Raw genomic sequence first — 25589 nt, 5'->3', positions numbered from 1 at the left:
GAGTATTTAAAGCAGCACAAGTAAAATACCAAATTTAATTTTCCCTTCTGAACTTGGCTCTGATATTGGGAAAACTCATGATTCGCTCTAACCGACATAAAAGCCACCAAACCAAAGATCTGATACGTAGACAGTTCTCCTGTCAAGGATAAAAAGTCATACTTGATGACTGCCAGAGCACTTATTCCAAACAACAGATTTGAGGCCGTTTTTACTTAGACCAGTTTGTAATCTGATGAAAATCAATGGAAGGAACTGAAGCTACCAAAAACAAAGTACAGTGGAGCACCGTTTATACGTTTCTCGTTTATACGTCTTTTACATTTATACGCGGTTTCATTTTGGTCCCGATTCAGTCTTATTTATTTTAATAGTAAATTATTTATTTTGTACGAAGCATAGAGCAGTTATACGTCGCTTTTGCTTGACTTACTGCACTGGTTTTACATTTCGAAGTCCCACCGTTTAAGTATTTTTTTCCTAGAAAAAGGGGTAGGCGAAGAAAGCAAAGGTATGACAAATCACACTCTGGTACAGGAGCTGAAAGCATGTTCGTGAATAGATGGGATACTTGGGAGGAAAATAGATACGGTTTTTCTTCTGAACATGATGCTGTGTTAAGTAAACTAAATGGAGCAGAATAAACTGATAAAAAATGTTACGAAACAAAAGGCACTCTTGTTAAAATATAAAATTCAAATCTTAGGGGAATTTGATTAGAATACTGGTTTGACGAAAGTTTAGTTAGCAAAGAAACTGGGTATTCCTTTGAGAACACTAAAAATGGTTGTTTATAATAGAAAACAATTTGAAGCAAGAGCAGAAATTTGTGGGCAATCCGCTTCAAAGAAACTGCGGATTTAAGATGAAAATTACTTGAGGTCGAAGTCATTTTGGTAAAATATTTTATTTAATATCTTGCATCCAATATTCCAGTGAATGGCCCCATATTAATCGAGAACACAAAAGAAATAGCACTCCGAAGGAACAAAAGGAAAGCTTGTTTTTAAACTGGATGGCTGCAAATTTAAAAAATGTTCAAGATGGTAATTTAGATAATTTAAATAAATGTATAACTTGTTTTTTAATTTTACGTAACTACTTTGACAAATTTACATTCTTATGATTTTAAAAATATTAAATTTGTAAGAACATCATTTTTAAAATATTCCTTATAAAATTATTTGAATTGTTTAATTTTTAAAAATATTTATATTAATTAAACATTTACTTAAAATATTAATTTTAAATTTGTTTGAACATAGATAACATTTTAAACAAATTTAAAGTAGGATGCTAAAATTCAGTAATATCAGTAGCACGTTAATAGTAACAAAATTGTGCAACTAATATATATTTATTTCACATCGCAAATTAAAATTTCGTTTATACGTCTTTCTTATTTATATGTCGTTCATGAATGGATCCTTGAAAGACGTGTAAGGATCTTAAGTTTGACTAACGTTTATTTTGTTTTAAAACTTTACTGTCCGCTCTTATTTTCCACTTCCATCCTGAATAAACTCATCATTTCTGTTTATGCAAATCGTGCTTATAACTCTTAAGTTGTGGCTTTTCGCCAAGAGTTAGAGAGAGTATGAGCCTTCTTAATCTCTGTTTTGACTCGCGTTTCAAGTCAGTTAGTTGCTGTCCGCCTTTTCGGCCAGAGGTTTAGTCCTCTTGATATTGAAGACGTATCCTAGTTTTCCCACAGTTTGAGTACTACATACGTATAAGTCTAAAAGGCCAGTGTTAGTGTTATTAGGCTGTATAAAGCATTTGAATTTAGCTCTTATTTAAATTCAGTTAGTCAGTAGTTCTTATATTTTTACGTTCAGGACACAAGTGGTTGGTCTTTGTATCCCGAAGTGCGGGAGCATCTGTAATTCCTGAAGAATAAAGGGTAATTAAACCCTTCTCATCTTTGTTATTCCTTCTACAATTTATAGAAAATAGTCTTTAGTAGACTCACTGTTCTTTTCAGAACACCTACATGTTTCCTAAACAGATTAGATAAAGTAGGAGTCCTGATAGACGTACAAAAGGTGCTCCGTTGTAATATCAAAATAACACGTCAGCTAAAATAAGCTTTAAAAATTGCGCAAAGAAATTTAAATGGATTGTACCACGAAAAGAAACGATCTAATCAGAAAGTAAAGCTTTTTTAAATTTTCTTCTTAAACATTTCTGAGCGTTCACATCATTTAATACAAATGCTGTATGTATTTATGCAGCTTTAGAAAAGTGAATGAATCTCTGCAAGGTTCCTCTTTGTTAAAAGAAGCTTATTTATATCGGATTTCCCAAATGAACATATTCATTCGGTTAGCGCAATACTTTGTAACAACGCTTGGCGATCAAATGCACTTATGGCACGAGGAAGCATTCAGTTAACGACCGGCAATAGCAAGAGATATCTATTCTCTTGTGTCTCTCCTTGACCCCTGCACTTGATGAATCCTCATATCTGTATACGGTCATGAGAGGAGGATATGATACCCGTCACGTGACTGGGGGAGGGAGAAAAAGAATTCTTCATATTTATTGTGATAACCGGCAGGAACATTCTTTTCTGGATCTCCGACTGATCGCAGCATTCCATCGGCGATGGTATGTTTCTTGTCACACGGTTTTCTCATTAGGATGACACAGAGGGTATAACCACGCATGGATTGTGATCTTACCGAATATCGGATGCTAGGAGAGGTGTTCATTATTGGGAAGAAACTACTTGCAAGTATTTGTAGCATGTGAAATCGTTGTTTAGATGATCATTAGAAAACCCTGAAATATTCATTGTGCATAGTTATTGCGAAATATTTATTGTGCATTTATAGTGCATAGTGTCTGAAATTCTTTTAATTCGGTGAGGGTAAAACATTTTTTTTTATTCTAGCTAAATTTACTGCTAAAATGTTTCGTATTTATGTGAAGAAAAATACAACAAAACAAAATCCATGTGGTTAATGTTTTTATTGGGGTTCGGTCACTAGCCGAAATAAAAAATGTGCAATGCCCTCCCCAGGACTTGGACCTGGACCTCTCGAATGCACGCCGAGTGGGTTACCGTTACACCACGAAGGCATGCTGAAAGGAGGGAGAAAATATCACTCCTTGCAACAACAACAACCTTATATATTCCGGCTTGGCCTGTTATGACCATAAGACCAACTTCTTTGGTTAGGTGGGTCGGGCTGCGCCCACTTCTGGTGACTAAATATTCTGGAAGGAGAGAAGAAATACCTTGTATACTCCTCCTTTCAAACGGCGACTGGGGATTAGAGGACACAATCACCAAATCCTCGGGGTGGCGAATTATTGTCCAGCATCTTTTAATTCTGGCGCCACTGTAGAGACATTAATTTTTTTTTTTGGAAGCAAACGGCGTCAAAAATGTGCATTACAGCCATCGGGACTCGAACTTTGACCTCTCGAATACGCGCCGAGTGTGCTACCGTTGCACCACGAAGACATGCTGCAATGAGGGAGAAAATACTTTATAGTTTAATAAATAAAAATATACTGTTTTAATTTGAAAGATAAATTAAGGATCGTATGGAACATTGAATGACAACATTGCTGAAAACTCATATTTTTCTAGGCTATGTGAATGATAAATAAAGGTTCTTACACCTCATTATATAGCAACGCTTGCCGAGCCGTGTGGATCTTATATGCCCTGATAGCCTAAGGTATTACAATAAATGCAAACAATAGAAAGGCAAAGCTGTAATTTTTTCTAAAGTCAAACATTTGTAAAGCATTTAGCTGCATCGGGATCACTAATTTTTAGTTATGATAGAATACGTTAGCAAAAAGGGGGCTGCAAACTTTAATTTCTCTAACTATGAAGGTCTCAATCAGTTTATAGCCTTATGAATCAAATACTCAAATCAATATACCTGAATCTCATTTTGAGTAAAATATATCAAAATCTGGCAAACATGTTCGCCAGCTCAAACTCAGAGATTAGTAATAACAGAGAGAGATACCATAGTGTCAAATTCCATCTAGAACTCAGTTTGACAATTCAGGCAACTCAGTTACACAAGTTCGACTATTTTAGTACATCGACATCTGCTTTATCGTCTTTTAAGCTGAATACATCTGCTTTATCGACCATGAAAAATGCGGACAAAGTTGTTATCTCGCCAAATGCACAGAACAATTTGACAAGAAATAATAGATTTTCCTTGTCATTCAAAATCAAGCTGTTACGTAATTCTCGCTGACGAAACATAATTAACATGTATAATTTTGCGAACATACAATAAACGATTACGGAGACATTACGATTTTTTTCGTAGGAAGAAACTCGTAACAATCAGCTATATAATCTCGCGGGAATTCGAACCAAGGTCAGTAAACAGACAATGTTATGCTCTTTCAAGCCTTTCTTTCTTCTTCAGACGCTCGAGACAGAGTGACGTTACTGTACTCATAAAAGCGGAAGAAATCTTGCTTTGCAGCAGGACGTCGATGTCACCACACTGGTCGACCTTGGTCGAGAAGAGCAAACTTTGTCGTATAGTAACCTTGATTCGTTTTCAGTTTCTAGTTGGACATGCTACAAGTTACAGCAAGAATACGCTCAGAAGGGATACTGTTATTCCTTATAAGCTAAAAATAGGAAGAAAATGTTAATGCAAATCATGTTAATTAACATAATAACAGACTTAAGAATATTAGATAATTATCATATAAAATTTTCGTTTTATATTATAAATCTCTATGGCAGCCATCTACAAAATAAAAATTACTAACCAGAGGTGAAATTTTGTGATAATATTTCTAGTTTGCTATTGTAATTTTAAGATTTGCTTACATTTCTTTAAATTATTTAAATGATAGTGAAAATTTTCGTTTAATAATTTTAACAGAAAAATACTTTTAAGAAAGTTTATATGCTTTATAGGTAACAACTAATTTTATTTCATAAGTTTGATTATATAAAATTTTCTTCTCAAAAAATATAAAAAAAGAAAAAAGAAAGAAAGTAGAGGGGAAAAATTCCGAAAGTTTTCAGATTTTGAATGTTACCTTTACTTATTAAATATTATGTATATCATTTTTTTTCGCACTTAAACCATGAAATTCAACCCAACAGCAATATCACAAAATATTTAAAAGAGCATATCTTTCGAATTTCCGATACACAGTCTCGTGCGCTGGAGATAATTTTCCCCCTTACAATGTTGCTATTGCTCGCTTTGAAATCGTTGAGTTTCTTAATCAAAAACTCATGAAAGTGTTACAAAATATGAAATCGATAATATCACAAATTCCGAAGTTGGGCTTTCAAATGCCCATATTCGAGTGGAAAAGTACGTTATTCAAAATTTGATGGCTCTACCGTTGTTTTATCACAATGCGAGAAACACACATACATTTATGCATATTCTTCATAATTTAATTTATTTAAATATAACACAGGTCAATAATATTTGGTGGCAACAATTTGAAAAGTGGAACGGACGTTTAAAGATTTCGACGCAAAATGCCAAAACGAAATTAATAGCCTCTTTTGGGCTAACGCCCTTTGGACTAAAAAAGAACTGAAACTTCTAAGTAGGGAAAAAAAATTCTCAATTAAAAAACTATTTGAACCTTACCTTCTGAATATACAAGACTTTTAATTGAGTAATCAAAATGAGAGGCAGAAGCATAAAATATTCTGTAGTCTAATTCTAGATAGCTGTACGTCGATAAATGTTTTGGAGCATGCGAAATTACTCAAAAAATAACGCACAGCAAAAGGACCGAAAGTGTCGTTTATTTCCTCCATTATGTTATATAATATTTTCGTGAACCCATCCAAAAGCTTTCGAAATATTCTCATAATGGATTCGTAATCTAAAACTGAAAGGTAATTGCCGTCAAACCTGGTCAATTATTTCCTATAACTGACCTTCATTCATATAACATAGGCAATTACCCGATCTTGCTTTGTGAAGGCAATGATTGCTTAGAATAGGAAAAGTTTTTCGTTTTGTTCGCCGTTAGGTTGAGTGAGCCCTTTGGGAAGACACGCCTCGAATATGAATGGAGCAAATCATCGAAAAGTGATTCGTGCTCTCCATAGCCGCAGATCATAAGAACGGATGAATGCCTATCAGTGATGATTCTGTTGTTGATCGAGAAATGAAGTAAGTGCACTTTGGCTGATGAAGCTCAAGGGAATCAGTTATTTAGGTATGCGCGGAATAGTTTTGCTTCCGATTTTCTTATTTTCAGCTTCAGGATTAATTTATTTCATTTCCGGGGAATTACTAGGGTTCACTTTATCTAAGACTGTCGTATTTCATATGACAATAGAATGTTGTAGAACAGGAGCTATCCAACCAATTATGAATAAGAAGTTCAGAAAATCTGAATACAAAAACAAAACCAGTTGTACTTTAGGTTATCCATTGTTATTGTTACTTTTTTTCCGATACAATGTAAATTTAAGCTTGCTGTTATTTTTCACATGTTTTTAGTCTCCCTCCCCCCTGATTAAAATTAAGCAAAAATTAAAAACAGCATAGCTGTACTTATTAAGCTATTAAATTATTGTAAACAGTGAATTTATTGGATTTCAGTATAAAAAATGTTTATTGTAAATCATTAAGCAATTTAATTTAAGAAAATGTTATCGCACATTAATAATATGTCATCACATATCATTCGGTAAATATGTAGGTTACAAAATTAATAGAAAAGCAGTTACATGCCGCATATAGGCATTTTAATTATTCCTTAGCTACAACAAATAGCTATTTTCTAACAACGTAGTAAGCCCCCCCAACTTAGAATTTACTTAAATAAAAATAAGTCGTAAATTTCATTTTTCAATTTTGATGAAGCAAATGTGTTTTGCATTTTTAACAGAAATAAAAATGTTTTATTATTTATAAGAGAATAAATAAAATCTGTTGAAATAAAACAGACTGAACTAGAAAATCAATTTCTTTCATTTGCATTATGACAAATACAGTGGTGGCCAAAATTGTGGACACTTTTGGAAATTTTTATGTTTTTGAATTTTGTATGCTTATAGAAAACGTTACGTTTCACAAAATGCAAACTTGTATATATCATTTTAAACAGAATTTATTACTGAATTCAATACAAAACACAAAATTCAATTATTTGCAATACAAAAAAGTTAAACGATAATAGTTATCGATATACATTAGATAGTGATGATTGCAGTGAGTTATTAGTACTTAGTAGGGTACCCTTTATTTTTGATTACAGCTTCACATCGACGTTTCATTGAGGCAGAAGTTTTGGTTCTAGAATAGTGTCAATGTATTTTCTGGCATTCAGTGTCCCATCGATGGCATGAAGGCGAGCAATACCATCTGCTGACATGCATGATCAAATCATAACACTAACTGGGTTCTTCACAGTTGCTTGAATGCAGTCAGGATGTAGCTCTTCTCCTATTCTACGTCTTACATATTTTCGCCCATCACTACCCAATAACGATATCTAAGTTTCATCACTCCATATAACTTGTGACCACTGATTATCTGTCCAATTAATGTGTTCCTTTGCCCACTGCAGTCTCTTTTTTTACGTTGCTAAAAATTCCACGAAAAAAGATAAGGCCTTTTTTCGTGGAATTCTACTTCTCAGTCCAACATCTGTTAATCTTCTCCTGATTGTTCTTGAACTGACAGAAATACCAGCATCATTCAGATCACTTCTGATGGCCGCTGATGTCATTTTTCTATCTTGGAAACATAATCTTTTTATTCTTCTGTCATCAATAGATGTGGTGCACCTTTTTCGGCCTTTTTCTTCTTTGTTTTTTATTGAATTTGTCTCCTGATATCGTAAACAAAACTTTAGGACTCCAGATGTAGTCACTGAACCACCCACCTGTCTTACAGTTTCAGCATAAGAAACACCACTTTCTCGTAACACAATAATATTACATCTCTTTTTAGGTGTCCAATCTACTCTTTTATTTGATGTCATTGCTTCTTGACTAAATATTAAACATTTTTACAAAAATTCCTACTTGTAATTGCAATGTATAAGAAACAGGTCCTCCTTCTACAGAACACAGCAAAATAATGAATTGTTTCAAGTGTAAACATGATGTCAGCTTCTACTGGCAGTTACTAACATTTGATCGGTTCTCAGAACAAGAACAGTGATTGGCCAGGAAAGCTGGACATTACAAACCACCTCATAACTGTGTTTTTTATTTATAATTCAGTGCATATAACGTTTTTGTATTGCAAATAATTGAATTTTGTGTTTTGTATTGAATTCAGTAATAAATTCTCTTTAAAATGATATATACAAGTTTGCATTTTACGAAACGTAACATTTTCTATAAGCATACAAAGTTCAAAAACATAAAAATTTACAAAAGTGTCCACAATTTTGGCTACCACTGTACATATCTAGCCTACAAAAGAAACACAGTCCAATTATGCGAACTTTCGGTTAACCGAATGGGCTTAGATGACTGCAATGTCAAATAAGTAATTACATAAACAAATAAGTTAAAGCATAAAATTTGAATTTCTTAATTTCTTTTATAGTCAGATAACTAAAATATACAATATAAGATGCACTGTGAGAATTATTTTAGTCATTTTCATAATATAGTATAGTAATTTAACTACCCTCTTCCAGGTTCCTCTTAAAAGCCCTCTTCTAGGAAAAAGATAATATTTTGATTGCTGTAGTTAACTTTACCTAAATTATTTTTAATGCAGAATACATAAGCTTTTATTTAAAAAAAAATTAACAAAGCGCAAATTAAATTACAATTATTTTGGAACTCTTTTGGTTTGGAATGTTTATAATAAGTGAAATATGCAAAACATTACGCCGAAAAGTCTGTAAATTGATTGTTATTGCGAAAACCAGCACGTTAATACACTTCAATTTCTTTTAAAAAAATTCGATCGCGAATTCTCTTTATTTGTGGATTTTGCAATATATAATTCGCAAAGGCAAAATTCATTTCACAAATCTTGTTCAAAAAATATTCCACCAAGCAAAGTTAAACTCGTTGTCAAAGTGAAAATTACTAAAGAATGACACAAACCTGTTATCTCGACTTATAGAGAGTCTATAGAAATGTTTCTTGACCATGTATTTTTTCCATCTAAATTACAAGTATAACAATATCATTTCTAGGCCGTCAACTCCTGCTAGCTCCGTAATATAAAATATTTTTTCTTTTATATTTTGTCCAGCACGTAGCAATATTTTTTTTCTCTTTGCGAGACTTTGGTAAAAGTTCGATAGCCTCTTCTTTTCTGTTTACCTTCACAACCCTATCGCCAAACTTTGATATCTTACGGCCAGAAAAAAAGAGAAATTGCAAGAAATAAAGTGTTTTAAGCGACAGCGCTTCATAAAGTGTCCGCTGCTGAATTCGGAAATGGCAAGGGGTCATAAAAAATAAATAGATATCTTCTTTTTTTAAAGTACAAAATTCTTTTTTGGCTTGCAGCCAACTTTTTGAAGAAGTCAGACGTCTTCATCTCATTTCTCTCCTGCGTAAAACTTTTTAAGTGACAAGGACTTAAAAGAAAAAAAATCCAGCAGCATTAAAACTTATTTAAATTGCATTAAAGGATTAAAACGTCATTATAATAACCTCTTACGAAGCGTATTAAGTAAAGAGGTAGAGAGGGGGGATGTTGCTGGAGCACAATTAAAATCTCGTAAAATTTTAAAGCTAATATCTCGTTACAATTAGTTTAGAATCTAGAATCTGCTAATCATCTCATTTTTTGCTGCTGCCATGCATCGAGTGTCTCGAAATCTGAAAACTCAAAAACAGATTTTAAAGAATTAATAATTTAAGAACAGTTTATGTTAAAATTTCTGCTTCTTGAATTCATTGCTAAAATTCTGTTTTCGGTATTTAACTTGCAGATGTTGCAGATGTACATCGCATTCTTTTTATGATTTCAGAAATTAACAAATGCTTCTTGAAAAATATTCAAGGAGGGAATCTAAAGAATTCAGTTTTCTGGTAAGCAATGTAAGCGAACCTTGACAATCAGACTGCTCTCTAAGGTGACTGTCGAATCGCAGGTTGTTTAGAAACAAATCAAACAAAGACAACAAAGTTTTTTAATTTATTTGAATTAAATCTGCTTTCCTTTAAACTTCGAATTAGATTTCGATCTACATTTATTCACGTTGAATCATGGGCAGAATGCATCTTAGAAGTACTTTATGTGAAATGTCTTTATCCTTTTTTCTGCGATTGTCTGAATGCCCGTGCTTTTCTCCGTCTGTAATATATATGCCAGCTAGTTTCAATTAAAACGTCCTCCACGAAGGCATCCCTCCCCTTAAATTTAGGGAAGGTAAATTTCCCCTTAGAAGAAAAATAATTTTATTCTTAGGTGAAAAAACACATATTACTTTAAGTTAGGCAAACACTTTTCTTTGAGTGGGGAAGGGAGATATGAATTCAAAATTCATTCTTCTCAAGCCGCTCAGCCAGTATAGTGGTTAGTAACCCTGACTACCGTAGAAATGTGGACTAAGTATATTTTGTATCAAACGCATCTACTGAATATTTTATAGCAACATTTTATTATTACTTTATTTCCTATACTTAATAAAGATTATTGTTTCAAAAGTAACCGTACGTATAATAGAAGTTATTCTACTATCAACCTAATCGTTAGTTAAAGTTTGAAATCAGAAAAATGCGAGATAAAAATTATAGCAAAATAAAATATTTTTATAATACATTTTGAGATAAACAGCTTAAAACTTCCCTTAATAACTCTGAAGTAAGAATATTGATATAAAGAAAAGCCGTTGTTTTTGTAAGACTCTAAATTTAGGGAGCAAAATTAAATTAAAACAAAAAACAAGCCTCGCATGCGAATATTTTTTTTACCTCGCTAAAGAAATTTTATATTTCCGCCCACATAATCGGATTACATAATTCTAATTTAATTTAGATATTGTTAAAATCTAGGTATTAAGAAGAATGTGTGAAAGCAAGTGGTCAATAAATATAATACCAAAAAAAAATCGATTTTTCGTGAAAGAGAAAACACTAAAAAAAATGATTACCCTCATTCTTATAAAAGGGCAATTTCGAAGAAAATGCTCAGGGAAAATAAATGAAATGCGCCGCAGTTATACATATAATAACACTAATAAATGACACAACGTGCATTAAAATCTGACCCCGTAAGTTGGTAATAGCTACGAGAATGTAAAAAAAAGGAAAAAAAGTCTAAAAGCTTTCACAATAACTCCCAAAGGGTGTTATATTTTCATTTACACACACATATATGTTTCGAGAGCATTTGGAATTAAAAAGGTAAAGAAACCAACTTTCATAGCCTTGGACTTGAGTTCGGATCACGGTGAAGGCATGGATGTTTACAAGTGTATTATTGCGACATGACAGCACTGTTCGGTAGAAAGTTCTCTCGAGAATTTGGTGGAACAGAAGAGAGTGAGGGATTCTCGTATCCGCACACTGGAAAATTCTCCTTCAGAACTGGGACGCAGCTGGGCAAATTCTTACTTTCGTCTGTAAGATATCCAAACCCAACGATAGGATCAAATGCACTGGCTCTTAGACCCGATAAAATTCGTCCATTTGAACTGTCAAACAAGTGAGATAAGTCGCAATAAACGTTTCTAAATAAAATAAAGGTAAAATATTTATAGTTTAAAAATATTATTCCTAATTTTCGTATCTTTTACATACGATTATTTTCTGTAAGGCATTTTTGTTTCATAAATTTTAATTCTCACATAAAATGATGAATTATGAAGTTAGTATCAAAGATGTATCGCATCTCTAAAAGTGTTATATCTAATACAATTTTTAATCAAATTACCAGAATCAAAAACGCTTGAACAGAAATTCAACAATAAAAGCAAAAAATAATTCTTCTTACTAAAATTTTACAAGAAAATGAGATTCCAATTCATTAACTGTCTTCTAAAAAAAGCAGAAATAGTCTACACCATATTAAATTTTCCAAGTAATAAATTTTTTCTCTGAAACCTCTAATAAAGAAGGATGAAGAAGGAAGTTTTATAGTATATATATATGTAAATATTTGTATTACTGTGTTTCCTAACTGTACTTTTATTAACAGAGGCCTTACTATATTCTAAGCCGTCATGATAAACACATCACGTGAAGATTCTTTTCCAACTTGCGTTATTTCTTATTTATTTATTTTTATTTATTTTATTTATTCTTTTCTAACTTGTGTTTCTTTTTCCCCTTTTTCTTACTGTTTAAAAACTATAAAAATTACTTGTTTTTAATTCACGTTTTGGGTGATTTCTTTCATGCCATTGCCAATTTGTTTCGCCAAAAACGCCAAAATGGTAACCATTGGCGTTCTCTTTTCAATCTTTCGTTTCGACGCTAACAAAATGGTAGATTGTGGTGCTTCCAGTTCTCTGTTAGTTTTTATGCATATTTTATAGTTACATTTTACTTTTGTTTATTTTAATAATAAAACTTATCTTAATTGCACAATACTTATCTTTATTTGCATTTAATAAAATACCTATAACATATTGATCTAGTTTAAACATAATTTTAGAATACATTTTTCTAAGAGTGGGATTGGGTTCCTGGAAAAACCTTAACGTTCTGAGTGTTCCGTGAGTCGACAGAGTTTGAAGACCACTGCAGTACACGAAAAGAGTCGGGTTGAGTTATTCGAATATAGCAAAGTACTCAACGGCCATCTGCCTGAGGGAAGGAAGCCATTCCGTGGAAGACTTTCTAAGGAAAACTTACGCGTATTCACATTATATTTGCGGAAAACTACGAAATCCAACCCTGCATCCAGGCCATTTGTCTAGTATCTAAACCAGATCGAACTCCAAACGCTCGGCCACTGTTAGGAGGTAAAAAAAAAAAAAAAAAAAAAAAAAACTCCCATGCAACCAGCCTTTTCGCCATGGTTGAAAACCGAGTCAAACTATCAATATTTAGCAGTCTTGCATATTTGGATACTGTTTGAACAGCTGTGATGAATAATGTGTCCCTTGCTGCAGAAGGGATTTAGGAGGTATAAAAATTTCGAAGTTAAATATTCTTACATTTATAAAATAATTCGCGGAGGCTTCAAGTTCTGATACATATACCTTGCTACTCACATCTCATGTGAAATTACAATACTCCCTTAAATTTTCATTTAGGTCAATGTACTTTTGAATGTCTATAATACTAAATAATTGTTTATTTTAGGCCTTGCGAAGAAATGTTGGTATATAGTAGAAATTATCAGTAATTTTTATATTCGTTTAATTACCTAGGAAAGTGTTGGTGTTGGTGTATTTAATTATGGCAAAGCACACTAGGGCTATCTGCCTAAGAGGAGGGATGCCTTCGTGGAGGACTTTCTAAGGGAAACTGGCTCGTATACACGTTACACATGGGGAAAACCACGAAACCGCCCATGCAGCCAGCCCGTTCGCGGGATTCGAACCTCGGACCGAACTACCAGTGTTCAGCGACTTTACCGCTCGGCCGCTGGTGGGCCCTAGGAAAGTGGTAAAAAAAGTGTAACTGAACTTACGACGACTACTCAGTCTTCTAGGAATATGGGTCTTCTGTAGAACTGTTATATAAACAAAAAGACAAGCGATGCTGTTCAGAGCCATTTTCAAATACATTTTTTGAAATATTAGCTACTTTCAGAGGCGGTTTGTTACGGAAGCGGTCATCCAGAAGGGTTTATTTGTATGCATATTATAAAAGTGCGAGACTGCCGTTCTTTACTGTACAACGGTATGCAGGGCTATTAGAATTAGAAAGCTGTAGAACAATATTCTTTTTTATATTTTAACACATTTTTCTAATTATTTATTGGATGACATTCTGTAATTTAGAAACACAAATCCTTGAAACTTGTTTTGTAATATCCATACGCTAACTTCGTGCATTAAACCTCGTAAACATTTCGAAATTCCTGTCATGTTTGCAATTTTACACTTTCCGCCCCCTTCACCCCGCACCTCTTTCCCTCAAAACTGCCTCGATGCATTTCACTATCCTTCTGAAACTTCACCATGATTTAAACCAGAACTAAAACGGAGTGGGCTGCGTCGTAAACACGACAAAAAATAGGCCGTAACCAACCATTAGTAGAGACGAAACTTGCTGGCATAAATCAAACGAGGCGGCGTATTAAGCATTAGAGTAAAAAGCATCCGAGAGTATTATACGGGCTTCTCGGGACAGCAACACGGTCGGAATAAATTGATTTGCGAGGCTGCTCCTTTTGGTTTTAAATAATAAAAGTCGCGAAACAGCGTCCGGTATGTCGTCCGTAAAGAATGTGGTGTGCATACCGCCGAGAAAGCAGCTTAATACGAAAAATTCTTTCGGAAGCTTCTTCAGCTTTAAGGTTACAGCCTCAGTAAAAGTGTACCCGAGTGATAATTACTTCCCACTAGAAGCGTACGCTCTGCCACTTGATATTTGAAAAATTTAATGTTATTTTTCTTTTACTCGGGAGTTAGCTTCTTAAATTAACTTTAGGGTGGTGAAATAAGTTGTTAAGAAGTAATTCTTGGAAACTCCGAAATGTATGCTTGTATGTCCAGAAGCTGATTTCAAATCCATTGCATTCCTGTTATATTTAACATGTCTTATGATTGCAAGTTAAAAACTAATGGTCACCGACGATTAAATGAAGCAGCAAAGGCTAGGAAAAATACGCAACTTACCATTGTTTCGTTTGACGATTCTTTGGAATGGAAAACTTCTACGTATTTAGAAAGAAAATATCGAATGTGAGCGCTACATGTCTTCCTATAAGATTATATATACGTACACTGTTATTACACTGTCTCGTACGGCCTATTAGATTACACACACTTTTCGCTGCATTTCATTTAAACTTATTTCCTCGAATTTCATGACATATATATTCTTATTCAATTAATTCAGTTCCCACTTCGCGGCAAGGTAAAAATACAACAAACCCAAAACACCTTCATTAAAAATTGTAAAATACAAAAGAACATAAAACACGAACAGTTAAAAAAACAATTTGCATAGTTAAAATTAGAGGTTACGCAGAAACAAGCAATTCGGCCAGTGTACAAGAAGGCAGATTTTTCGGTGCACAAAACTGAAAGTTTACTTTTGTTCCCACTCGGCAAAAAGATATTGAAGGTGCAGAAACTGACTTAATTTACTATTCTATTAAGAGTTTTCAAATGAAAACAAATGGCGGTTTTGTTTGTTAAGCTTAGTGATACAAAAACTTTTAAATTGTTGATAATTCTACAATTAATGCATGCAGATTAATTAAAGGCGTAAACCCTTAACCAGAACAGGTGACAGGTGACGGAGGACGGGAACGCCTGAAGCCGGAAGCGGTTATCACTTTATAATGGAGGCGATTAACAGGTGGGCCATCATTGTCTCCTATCAAAAGGACAAACAAATTGTATCCATACCTTCTCCGGGATTCGCACCCGGTTTTTCGGTACTCCAGTCAGTGTCAATAACCACTTTCTTATCTGGGGGCCCAGAATTTGACATAGTTTCATAAATTATCTAGTCATTTCGAAGTAGAATCAAAACAAATCTTCCAGTTACAGAAAAAAAAACTTATGTTTACAACACACACATATATATGGAGAGAGAGAGAAATTATATACCGGGGTCCTCGGGTATATATTTTTATTATCAGAAAAGGTGAATTGGAAGATTTTGATCATTCAAGCCTTTAAAAAAACCTTAAAATATGCTATTAAATTATATATTAAAATGCATAATGTATATTAAAATGTACAACTTTTTATGCTTTTTCAGGGTACTACAGAGATAATCTTCACTACGTGCCGGTCTATGAATTGGAATAGAAATATTACGACTTTCGAGATTTTCGGAAACGAGTTTCGAGATTTTCAGAAGCTGAAATTCTTGGAAGAGCCAAAAATAATCGCATCTCTATTATTTGAAAGTAATAACAATAATAATTTTCTACAGCCTAGTGAAAGTTGTTTGATTCTCATTATAAGGTATTTTCCCCTCCTTCTTGGCATGCCTTCGTAGTGTGGTGTTCCTCACGCTGGGTGCGTAGTCCAGAGGTCTGCGGTTCGATTCTAGGCGAAGGCTTTGCTAATTTTTCATCTTACTTGCTTCCAAAAAAATCCTAATGTCTCTCCATCATGACCTCATAATTTCGACATTGCAAACAAAACTGAAATAGTATTTAATTTTTTTTACAGTTTTATGACTGTTATTAACTGATAATTTGAGCTTTCAACATTCTATTAAAATGTTTTAGATTGTCTTATTAAATTGTGTCTACCAGCAAAAGAGGCAACAGTTTCTTCCCCCTTCCCCATTTTTAGGCATCGTAGTAGCCGAGTGGTAGAGTATCCAAACATTTAGTACTTAGAGTTATCTATACTATTAAAAATCTATGCACGTCTGTCTGTTTGTTTGTTGGTTGTTTGATTTGTGGCATTATTTCCTCCGGAACGGCGGGGAGTTGACTTTCGAAAGAGGTACCTTCGGATTCCAAAAATTCGTGGGAAATCATTTCGACATTCTCATCTTCGTACGACTTTAATCAGCAGAAAGATTAATTAAAACCTCCAAAACGCTAATTTTCGCTTTCCCTTTTTCGAAGTGGCAACAGCCTCGTACGCTGGAGATAACAATATGCTTTATTTCGAAAAGTATCGACACTGCTCGCTTTCAAATCATAACATTGTTAATAAAAAATTTGTTAGTTTTTTACAAAGTATGAAATAAAAATAGCATTTGCCAAATATTTAATGTATTACTCCGGATTCCAAAAATTCGTGAGAAGCGATTTCGACTATTATCAGCTTTGTACGACTTTAATCAGCCGAGATAGTAATTAAAAACTCTGAAAAAGCTGATTTTCGCACTCATTTTTCCGAGTGGCAATAGTCTCGAGCGTTGGAGATAGAAGTATTTTATTTCGAAAAGTGTTGCCACTGCTCGCTTTCAAATCGAAGGATTTGTTAATCAAAATTTGTAAGTCTTACAAAATACGAAATAAAACTAACATTACCAAACATTAGACATATTATTTTTATTATATAAGGTCATATTCTGACGTTGAAGAAAGCATGCGATTACATGTGACGTCACTGTATGTCAAAAATGCTTCGTTAATGTCATCATTATAAATAGCTGTTGTTGGCAACTTTTTTGTTTCAGGTTAGCATAATTGACACGATATATCACCTGAAGTGTCCAAAGTTTTTGTTTCCTGGCTTGGCAACAAAAAAACTATTTACAAATTATTGGTTGTCGCTGAGAAAGAATGAACTGGCTTCATTCATATTGAAATGTTTTTATATGTTTGCTTTTCAGTGGCACATAGAATTTATAAATTTTGCTTTAGCTTCAGCCCGTTCATCTGGCAGACTTGCTCACTAGTCGTATATAATTATTGCTAAAAGTACATACTAAAATGCGTGTGTTAAACTTTCGAAGTTCCCTAAAATATACCTTGTAAGTCAGAAAATATTTAATATGAAAAATAAGTTTCAAATCTTTTAATATGATTTTGAATTTTTATACGATCCCTAGCAGTCCATGAAGAAAGATAATCTACAGAGAAATCTCATTAGAATTTAAATAATGAAGTTGTTGCCAAGCAACAACAAACGGTTAATTTATACTGAAGTATGTAATTTATGTAACTGTAAATACGTTTGGTTGATACTGGTGAAAGTGCTGCTAAAATTAGTTAGGCATAATATAAATTGCATGAACTAAGTGTCTTAAAATTATATTAATGAAGAAATATTAATAAAAGGTAGCAGGCAGATATAAATTATTGAGAAACAGCTGCATTGTTTTCAAGTTAACTTATTAGGTAAAACAATGCGTAGTTTTAGTTTGAAAGATAAATTATGTCGAAAGATAAATCATATGTCGCTTACAAACGCCTTTTTAACTGGCAATATTTCATGTCTGGTAAATTATAAATTAAAACAGTCTACGTCTTATGCCACAGCAACATTTCCCAGGCAGTATAGAGGATGTAATATAACATAGTGAACATAGGCTTCGAAAAGTAGAATACAAATCTCTGGGTTTTTCTAATGTCAAAAGAATTTCCGTTGTGTTATAATTTCTTGAGATACCATTAACTAAAGTTTTGCTTAAAAATTGGTAAGTACGTACATGAAAAATATACATTCTTGAGCTCAGATTTCTAGGATGCATTTATTTTTATCAGAGACATACGAAGATATTAACTCAGAATGCAAATTTGCAAATTCTCACATAAAATTCTGTCGAATTAAGATGAATAAAAAAAAAAAAAAGAGTAAAACTGCTGCAGCATTTTAGTTCAATTTAGCTAACCGGTTTAGTTTTATTTTACATCTTTCCTTCATGTCTCATTTTGTCACGCACTTCCTGATTCCAGAAAATTTAGCAGAGTTGATTGGAAAGAGGTTTAGATGAAGTGAGAGAAAGAATTTGTTAATAACCTTATGAGTATATCATATCGTGTTTGTCTCGTCGCATTTTGCCTGTTTAGCGACCGCCATTTCTCGAGAGAACTAGAATTACTAAACGTCAGCCTAGATAAATTAAGACTTGATCTAGATTCTAGATTTTCCGACCGGAGTGTTATAGCTTTAATAAGAACTTACTTAGATTTATAAGTAAGAGGCATTTCAGTTTCACTTTACTTGTCTGCCAACTCTGGAAGACTAGTAATTTTATTTTGGACTATTTTAATTTGTCCCTCACAAGCGGTGAAGTAGAATTAAGTTAAGTTTATATAGCAGTTTTATTTGTGTGTTTTCAACATTTTGTTAAGCTATCCGCGATAACTCGTGTCATATAGCTTTTAAGCAACATTAAGGGGTGAGAATTTGAGTTTACATAGTTAGAAATAACTTCTCAGATGTTATACTGTAAGTAACAGAAATTTGTCAAAACATAATACCAATGCTACCAGAACGAAATGGAAATCATGCTGTAGAGACATTAAGTTAATTGGAAAAGCCGGAGAGATGAAAAATGAACAATTACCTTCGCCTGGAATCGAAACACGGACCTCTGGAATACCGGCGCAGCGTGCAGAACCACTACACCACGAAGGCACACTGGTAAAGCGAGAGAAATACCTTACAATGCGATAGAAAAGGAAATACTCGATCCTTTACATAATACGCAGAGAATAAATATTCCATGAATAACTTAGATATTACGCTTGTCAGGCTTCACAGTTTTTCACCTGTGGTGGGAGCCTTATTTGCCTTATCTCTGCAATTAGGACAACTTTTTAAATTAAAACTTTCTTTTTATGGGAGAGTGGAAAATTTTAGAAGTTCGTAGTGAAATAATTTAATTGATTTTGGCAAGCAACAATAGGGCTACCTGCCTAGGGGAAGGGATGCATTCGTGGAATACTTTCTTAGGAAAACTGACTAGTATGCATGTTACACATGAAGAAAATAACGAAAACGTCCATGCGACCAACTCGTTCGCCTGGAATCGAACCAAGTCGGAACTACTAAATGTTCAACGATTTTACCGCTCAGCCATTAGCGGACATAATTTAATTGAAGTAACTTAATTAAACTTAAATTTCTTAATGCTGTACTAAATTGCATCACATGATAAAGGTTTTCCTATTATGAAAGCCTGAATTACTTCCTTCTTTCTTAAGTACAGCCATAGATTAACGACTTATCATTCAAAAGATATGTAGTCGTTTACTGGAAATTAAAACGATTGATTTTAGTAAGTAGGAAAGGAAATATACTCGAGTTATTAATTTTTATATTTCCGAAAAACGTTTCGCGTATACTAAAATTTTCATAAGAGGTGGTGGATTAATTAGATATGAAAAACTGATAAAGTACAAAATTTTAATCTTCCTCTCAAATGAACATTTTGACACATGCAAATACAACCGCAAACAATTAACCCTAGGTTAGGTTAACATAACACAAATTAAAATTTCATTTATGTTTACGCTTGTTAGCAGAAAACATAAACACATAAGTTACAAAATATATTCATTCTTTTATACAAGTTCCTTAAGTACATTTGCACCAAACAAAAATTGGGACAGTTCTATTTCTATTGTGCCGATAGACGAAAACTTGCGTTTTTAACGTCTCGAAAGCGCGATAGAATGTAGACTTAGGATGTATATTATACACCGACTTAGAATGCATTTGTATGCAATTGTTCTAACATATTTTGACCCCAAATCGGACGTTTTTGAAAATAATATACCAATATTGTTTTCCATATTTCGATTCTACCTTTCAAATCATGCCTGATTAATTTTGTAAAATCTGGTGAGAAACTTGCCGAGAAATTTAAAAATTGGCCTTCTGCCCCACTTGGTGAAATGATTAATTTATGGTAACCATTTTAACCTTTCCCTTTCACCGTGCGCGAGCGGAATAAAAGATGCAACGTCCATTCTTTCAAATTTTAACAAATTGCGTAAACCATATCTGGTGTTAATGTTGCTTATAACAAATATGCCAAATTTTAAACGCGCCAATATAAAAATTGACGTGTGGCTTCGGAAGGTTTGAATAAAAGATTCGAAATTTTCGCATGTGTGCTTAGAAATACATCTTTTTAACATGCTGGCAAAATTTGTATAGGTCAGAATTAAAAATGTTTTTGAAAAATTTATTAAAAAAACCTCAGAAGGGTGTAAAAGAACCTGTTGAGACGACATTAGGTTTTTTTTTTTTTTTTTGGAACCTGGAGAGATGAAAACTTAACAACGCCTTCCCCAGGAATCGATTCGCGGACCTCTGGAATACCGACCCAGTGTGCAGAACCACTATACTACGAAGGCACGCTAGGAAGGCGGGAGACATACACTATATACTCTCCATTTTTAAAGGGTGACTGGGTTTTTCTAGGGAACCTAGTCGCCAAATCCTGGGTGAGGAGAATCATCATCCAACACCCTTTTAGTTCGTGCGCCACTATACATACATTAGGTTAATTGGAAAAGCCGGAAAGAGGGAAATTTAGCAACCACCTTCGCTGGGAATCGAACCATACATGGACCTCTGGAATACCGGCCCAGCGTGCAGAACCACTACACCACGAATGCACTCCAAGAAGGTGAGATAAATACCTTATAACCTTTTATTTTAAAACTAAGATGAAAAAACATTGCACCTTATTCTAACAAAGAAGTCGGTATTTACGGAAAAAACTCAATATAGAAGTTCAGTCTAACTAAATCTAAACAGATAACAGCGAAAGTCTACGTAGAGTAATTTAAATGGAAAATTGCTTCTTAAGACTTCACCAACGTGAAAATAATATTGGCAATTATAATGTACGGCCAAAGGCAGGAACTCTTATCTTAGAAGAGCACACCTGACAACGAGTTCCTTCAATAAGCAAAACAAGGTCTTACTAAATCATCTCAAAACTTCAATTAAATACAAGCTAGCTAATTCGCATTCTGACGAGAAAACAGAAAGAGCGAAGTGACAGTACAGATTCTTAACAAAAAATAACTAGTTATACAGATTAAAATAAAACTCACATGTATTACAATTAAACGAGTGAAACTTGTGAGAAAACAAACTTTAACAGCAGCAGCTGAGATGTCTCCTAACCAGAATCTTAAACCATTCATTCTAATATACTCTGCGGATTAGTTGTTCCCAATATACAGAAGCTGTTAGCATATTTTTTAAACGATTTTCATTGCAATTACGGAAGTACTTTACCTAAACCTTTTATGTTTTAAATGTTCTGATTGATAACCTTTATTCTTCACTATCTTTGTACACCGTAATTTTCAAGACAATAAAGCCTTTTGTATCGGAAGAGGTATTTTATCCCATTGCTCTCGAACAGCTTTCCAAAGTCTAAGAGGTTGTAGGACGACGAATCTGAGGAGAAGGCGTAAGAGTAGTTTATTTCTTACACACATGCCACTGTGGCAACGGAGGAATTTCATCGAAAGTTGCCATGGTAATGATAGGTTTAGAACAACAAAATTGTTTTATATTTTACATTCGGGAGTGCAGCATCATAATATGTTTTCTTTCTGTACATAGAAATTTTCAACTTCTAAATAAATGAATAAATTCTGATTATAAATTGAATTACTAATTGGATTATAAATTGGAGAACTCACCTCATATTCAAACCCTCTTTCCAATCGCCTTATTACAATTAACATTACCTAATTTTACATCATCTTGGAATCACTCAGCCAACCAAAACTTTACCAAAGAGTATCTTTTTAAAACGTACCGTCATTCATTTGACTCATTTATCAAGACGATCCAACACAATGTGATTTGATAGAAAAACTTCGAAAATTTGATTTAAAGATCTGATTTATCAGATTACTGAATTTCGGAAGTAAATTGATTATTTAGTTTATGGGAACGCACGCGAGAGCCATCTGCCTAATTGAAAAAGATGGCTTCGTGAAGGACTTTTAAAGGGAAATTATCTGGCATTAATTGTAGATATGAAGACAGCAGTTTGATCCTTTATCATTACTGATTTCATAATGCCAAAGTATGAACATAGAGCAACTTTATCAGTTGTCCAATGAATATGTTTTTATACTTGTAGTAAGAAATGAATTTGATAGAACCGAAGACACGGTAGCATCTCTTTTACGCAGATAAATTATAACATTAAAGCACTTCAAATAATACTTGTTTTTAAGATTAATCTATAACAAGCTGTACCGAACATTTAGCATAGAATCGAATGAATGCAACTTTTTTAAGTAAAAATATGGATTGTAATATATTTGCATATTCACGCTGGGAAAAATCTTTAGGCTTTATTATTTAAACTGATGTCAGAGTTATCCTGTTTTGAGTTTTTAATCTCTGTTTCATCCTTTCATTGGCATAGCTTCCACTTAATTTTTCACTCAAACTACTACAATAACACAACCAACAATAATGACACAGATTATTAGTTATTAAAACGAGTCTTATAATAATCACTTTTAAATTATTGAATCATTATCCCAAGATAATGAAATTATAAAAATTGCGATAAAAATTAATATCATTTAGATCCATTAATTGCAAATAAATCGGAAATTTACGAAAAGGTTAAAAATGCCTCGACAGGTAAAATGCCTCGAAAGAAATGCTTAACTCCACTTGGGATAGGTGTCTGAGCTGATAAAATAATTATAATGATAATTTATTTCGGGTGAAAATTCCGCCAGAATGACTGGCCGTGTGGGAGTTTCCTTGATATTTTTTCAGCGTATAATGGAAATAAGAGTTAGTTCTGTCAGAAGGCCTTTCACGAAGGCACCTCTCACTTTAAGTATATAGCCTTAGTATGTTATGTCATAACCCCGTGCGTTCAAATGCAAATGAAACAGTATAAAGTATGTACCTTCATAAGCACTTCTATTATATATGCATAAAATTTCGAATTTATTGCATTTTCGTTCGCGTCTATGTTCTTCAAAAGCAATCTTTATTAAAAATGCTTATATCTTGTCTATATGTCTACAACCTCTAAATCGGGGATTCTCAACCAGAGGGAAATTTCATAGTTTTGGGGCAAATGTGATCAGTCTTTCTGCAGCGTCATTAAAAATTATGCAAATCTAAATAAATGGGCATATATTTTTTGAGTTTTGAAAAGGGAGGAGGGATGACCTTCTAGCAATGGTGAAAGAGGAACATGGGGGAAAAACGGTTGAGAAACATTGCTCTCTAATAATAAATAATGTAAACTTGTAGAGACATTCGGGTATTTCGAAGCAGGAGACATGAAAAATGAGCAATGCCTCCGCCGGGACTCGAAACGCGGACTTCTTGAATACGCTTCCAGCGTGCCGACCACTACACAACAAAGGCATGCTAAGAAGGCGGAAGAAATACCATATACTGTATTCAAATTCTTTTTCTATATTCAAATTTCAGTATTCAAAATGTTTTCAATAATTTCTGTATTCAGTAAATTCTGTATACAAATAATGTTAATGTAAGCTATTCCGAAGAAAAATTGTGCGTAGTTATTTTCGATGGTGGTATGTTTGGAGCATACATTTTATACCTACAAAAGGCTTAAATAACTATGTATACTGGAACAAAAGTGTCAGGTTAACCACATGCTAATTAAAAGAATATTTGCACATGCTGACATATTCATAAATGTCTTGTATATATTTCTCTTGTTTCTCTTGTAAATATGTATGTGCGTATATTTTGAGTAAGTTATTTAAACTGCGTTTCCCTTATTATGGTTCGGTAAGTGTAAACAAAATTTAATGCGTAAGCATATTTTCTAAGTTTCAACGGCATTTTTCAGGGAAATATCATTTCCGTAATGTAAATTTTCAGACTCCGCTTAGGTGTAATTTATGAATTATCTGTAGTAAGATGTATATTAATTGTTAAAAAAACGAAACAGAAAAGACTTGAGCTAAACAAATGCATAATCTCAAGGATTATCATTATGTGGAGAAAATGTGCATTATAACGGAAATTATCAATGTTTCTGTTATAGCTCTTCTTCTTTCTTTTAAAGATTTAGTAAGGAACCTAGCATTATATATATATATATATATATATATATATATAATCGAAATAGAAATGGAAAAGCTCAGAAGTAATGGGCTTAGCAAGCTCGCTACAATATTTCTTCCGATTGTTATTATATATATATATATATTAATATTATTATTTACCTAAATACAGGCATGGTATACTTAGTTTTATCGCTTTTCATTTTATTGCGTTTCGCAGATAATAACAGTTTTTACATATAAAAGCTTGTATCACTTCTGCTATGAACCAATTAGTCAATGTTATTTTGCCTGTCGCTTAGTTGTTGACATGTGTGTTATTTATGCACTTTGATGATTCCTAAAATATATCAAACCATTTCTTTATTATTATAATGAAATAAATCTTAACAATAATCATGCGATATTCCGATTAATCTTCAAAAGACACCCTTAGACCTCTTTACTCTGAAACGAGGTGTTTTTATTTTTATTACGCATAATTCATGCTCAAGTACAATATAAAATGATGCCATTTAGTTTTTTAGAAATAAATGTTGTAAGCCTCATGTGAAAGCCGCGTAGAGGGAAAAATGCATAGACACATCTTAAATCATTCTTCTCTTCATTAAATAAGCGGAAGAGTTTTCATAAGGCGTAATTTATTGTAAAATAATATTATAATAAGTTCTTTTTTCTGCCATTTAAAACTGCAATCTAAATTTAAAATCTGCTATAAATATATTATAATAGATTTTATATTCTTATTTTGAATTCTTGCAAGATTTACAATATGCAATCTTTCACTCCTACCAGATGTCTAATAATTGTTTAGCATAAAACTGCTTCGGATGTTAAATGGAAGGTGAACATATATTATATTTGCTTCCAGTCTAAATATTAAGCATTTGTTATTATTATTTTATCATTTTTTTTTCTGTTGTTGAAATTCTTTGTTTATTTCTTTACATGGTTTTTGTAATTTTCATACATTAAATATATAAACTGTTAATTCCTAAAATACTCCAGTTTTTTTCTTTAATAACATTTTAGAGTTAGAATTGTTATTTATCAAAAAATCCCTTTAAATATTCATGTCAAAGA

The sequence above is a fragment of the Stegodyphus dumicola genome, chromosome 6 (assembly GCF_044657685.1).
Source record: "Stegodyphus dumicola isolate Sdum_Otavi_A_Nest chromosome 6, ASM4465768v1".
Lineage (NCBI taxonomy): Eukaryota > Metazoa > Arthropoda > Arachnida > Araneae > Eresidae > Stegodyphus > Stegodyphus dumicola.
This window is presented reverse-complemented; position numbering follows the sequence as displayed.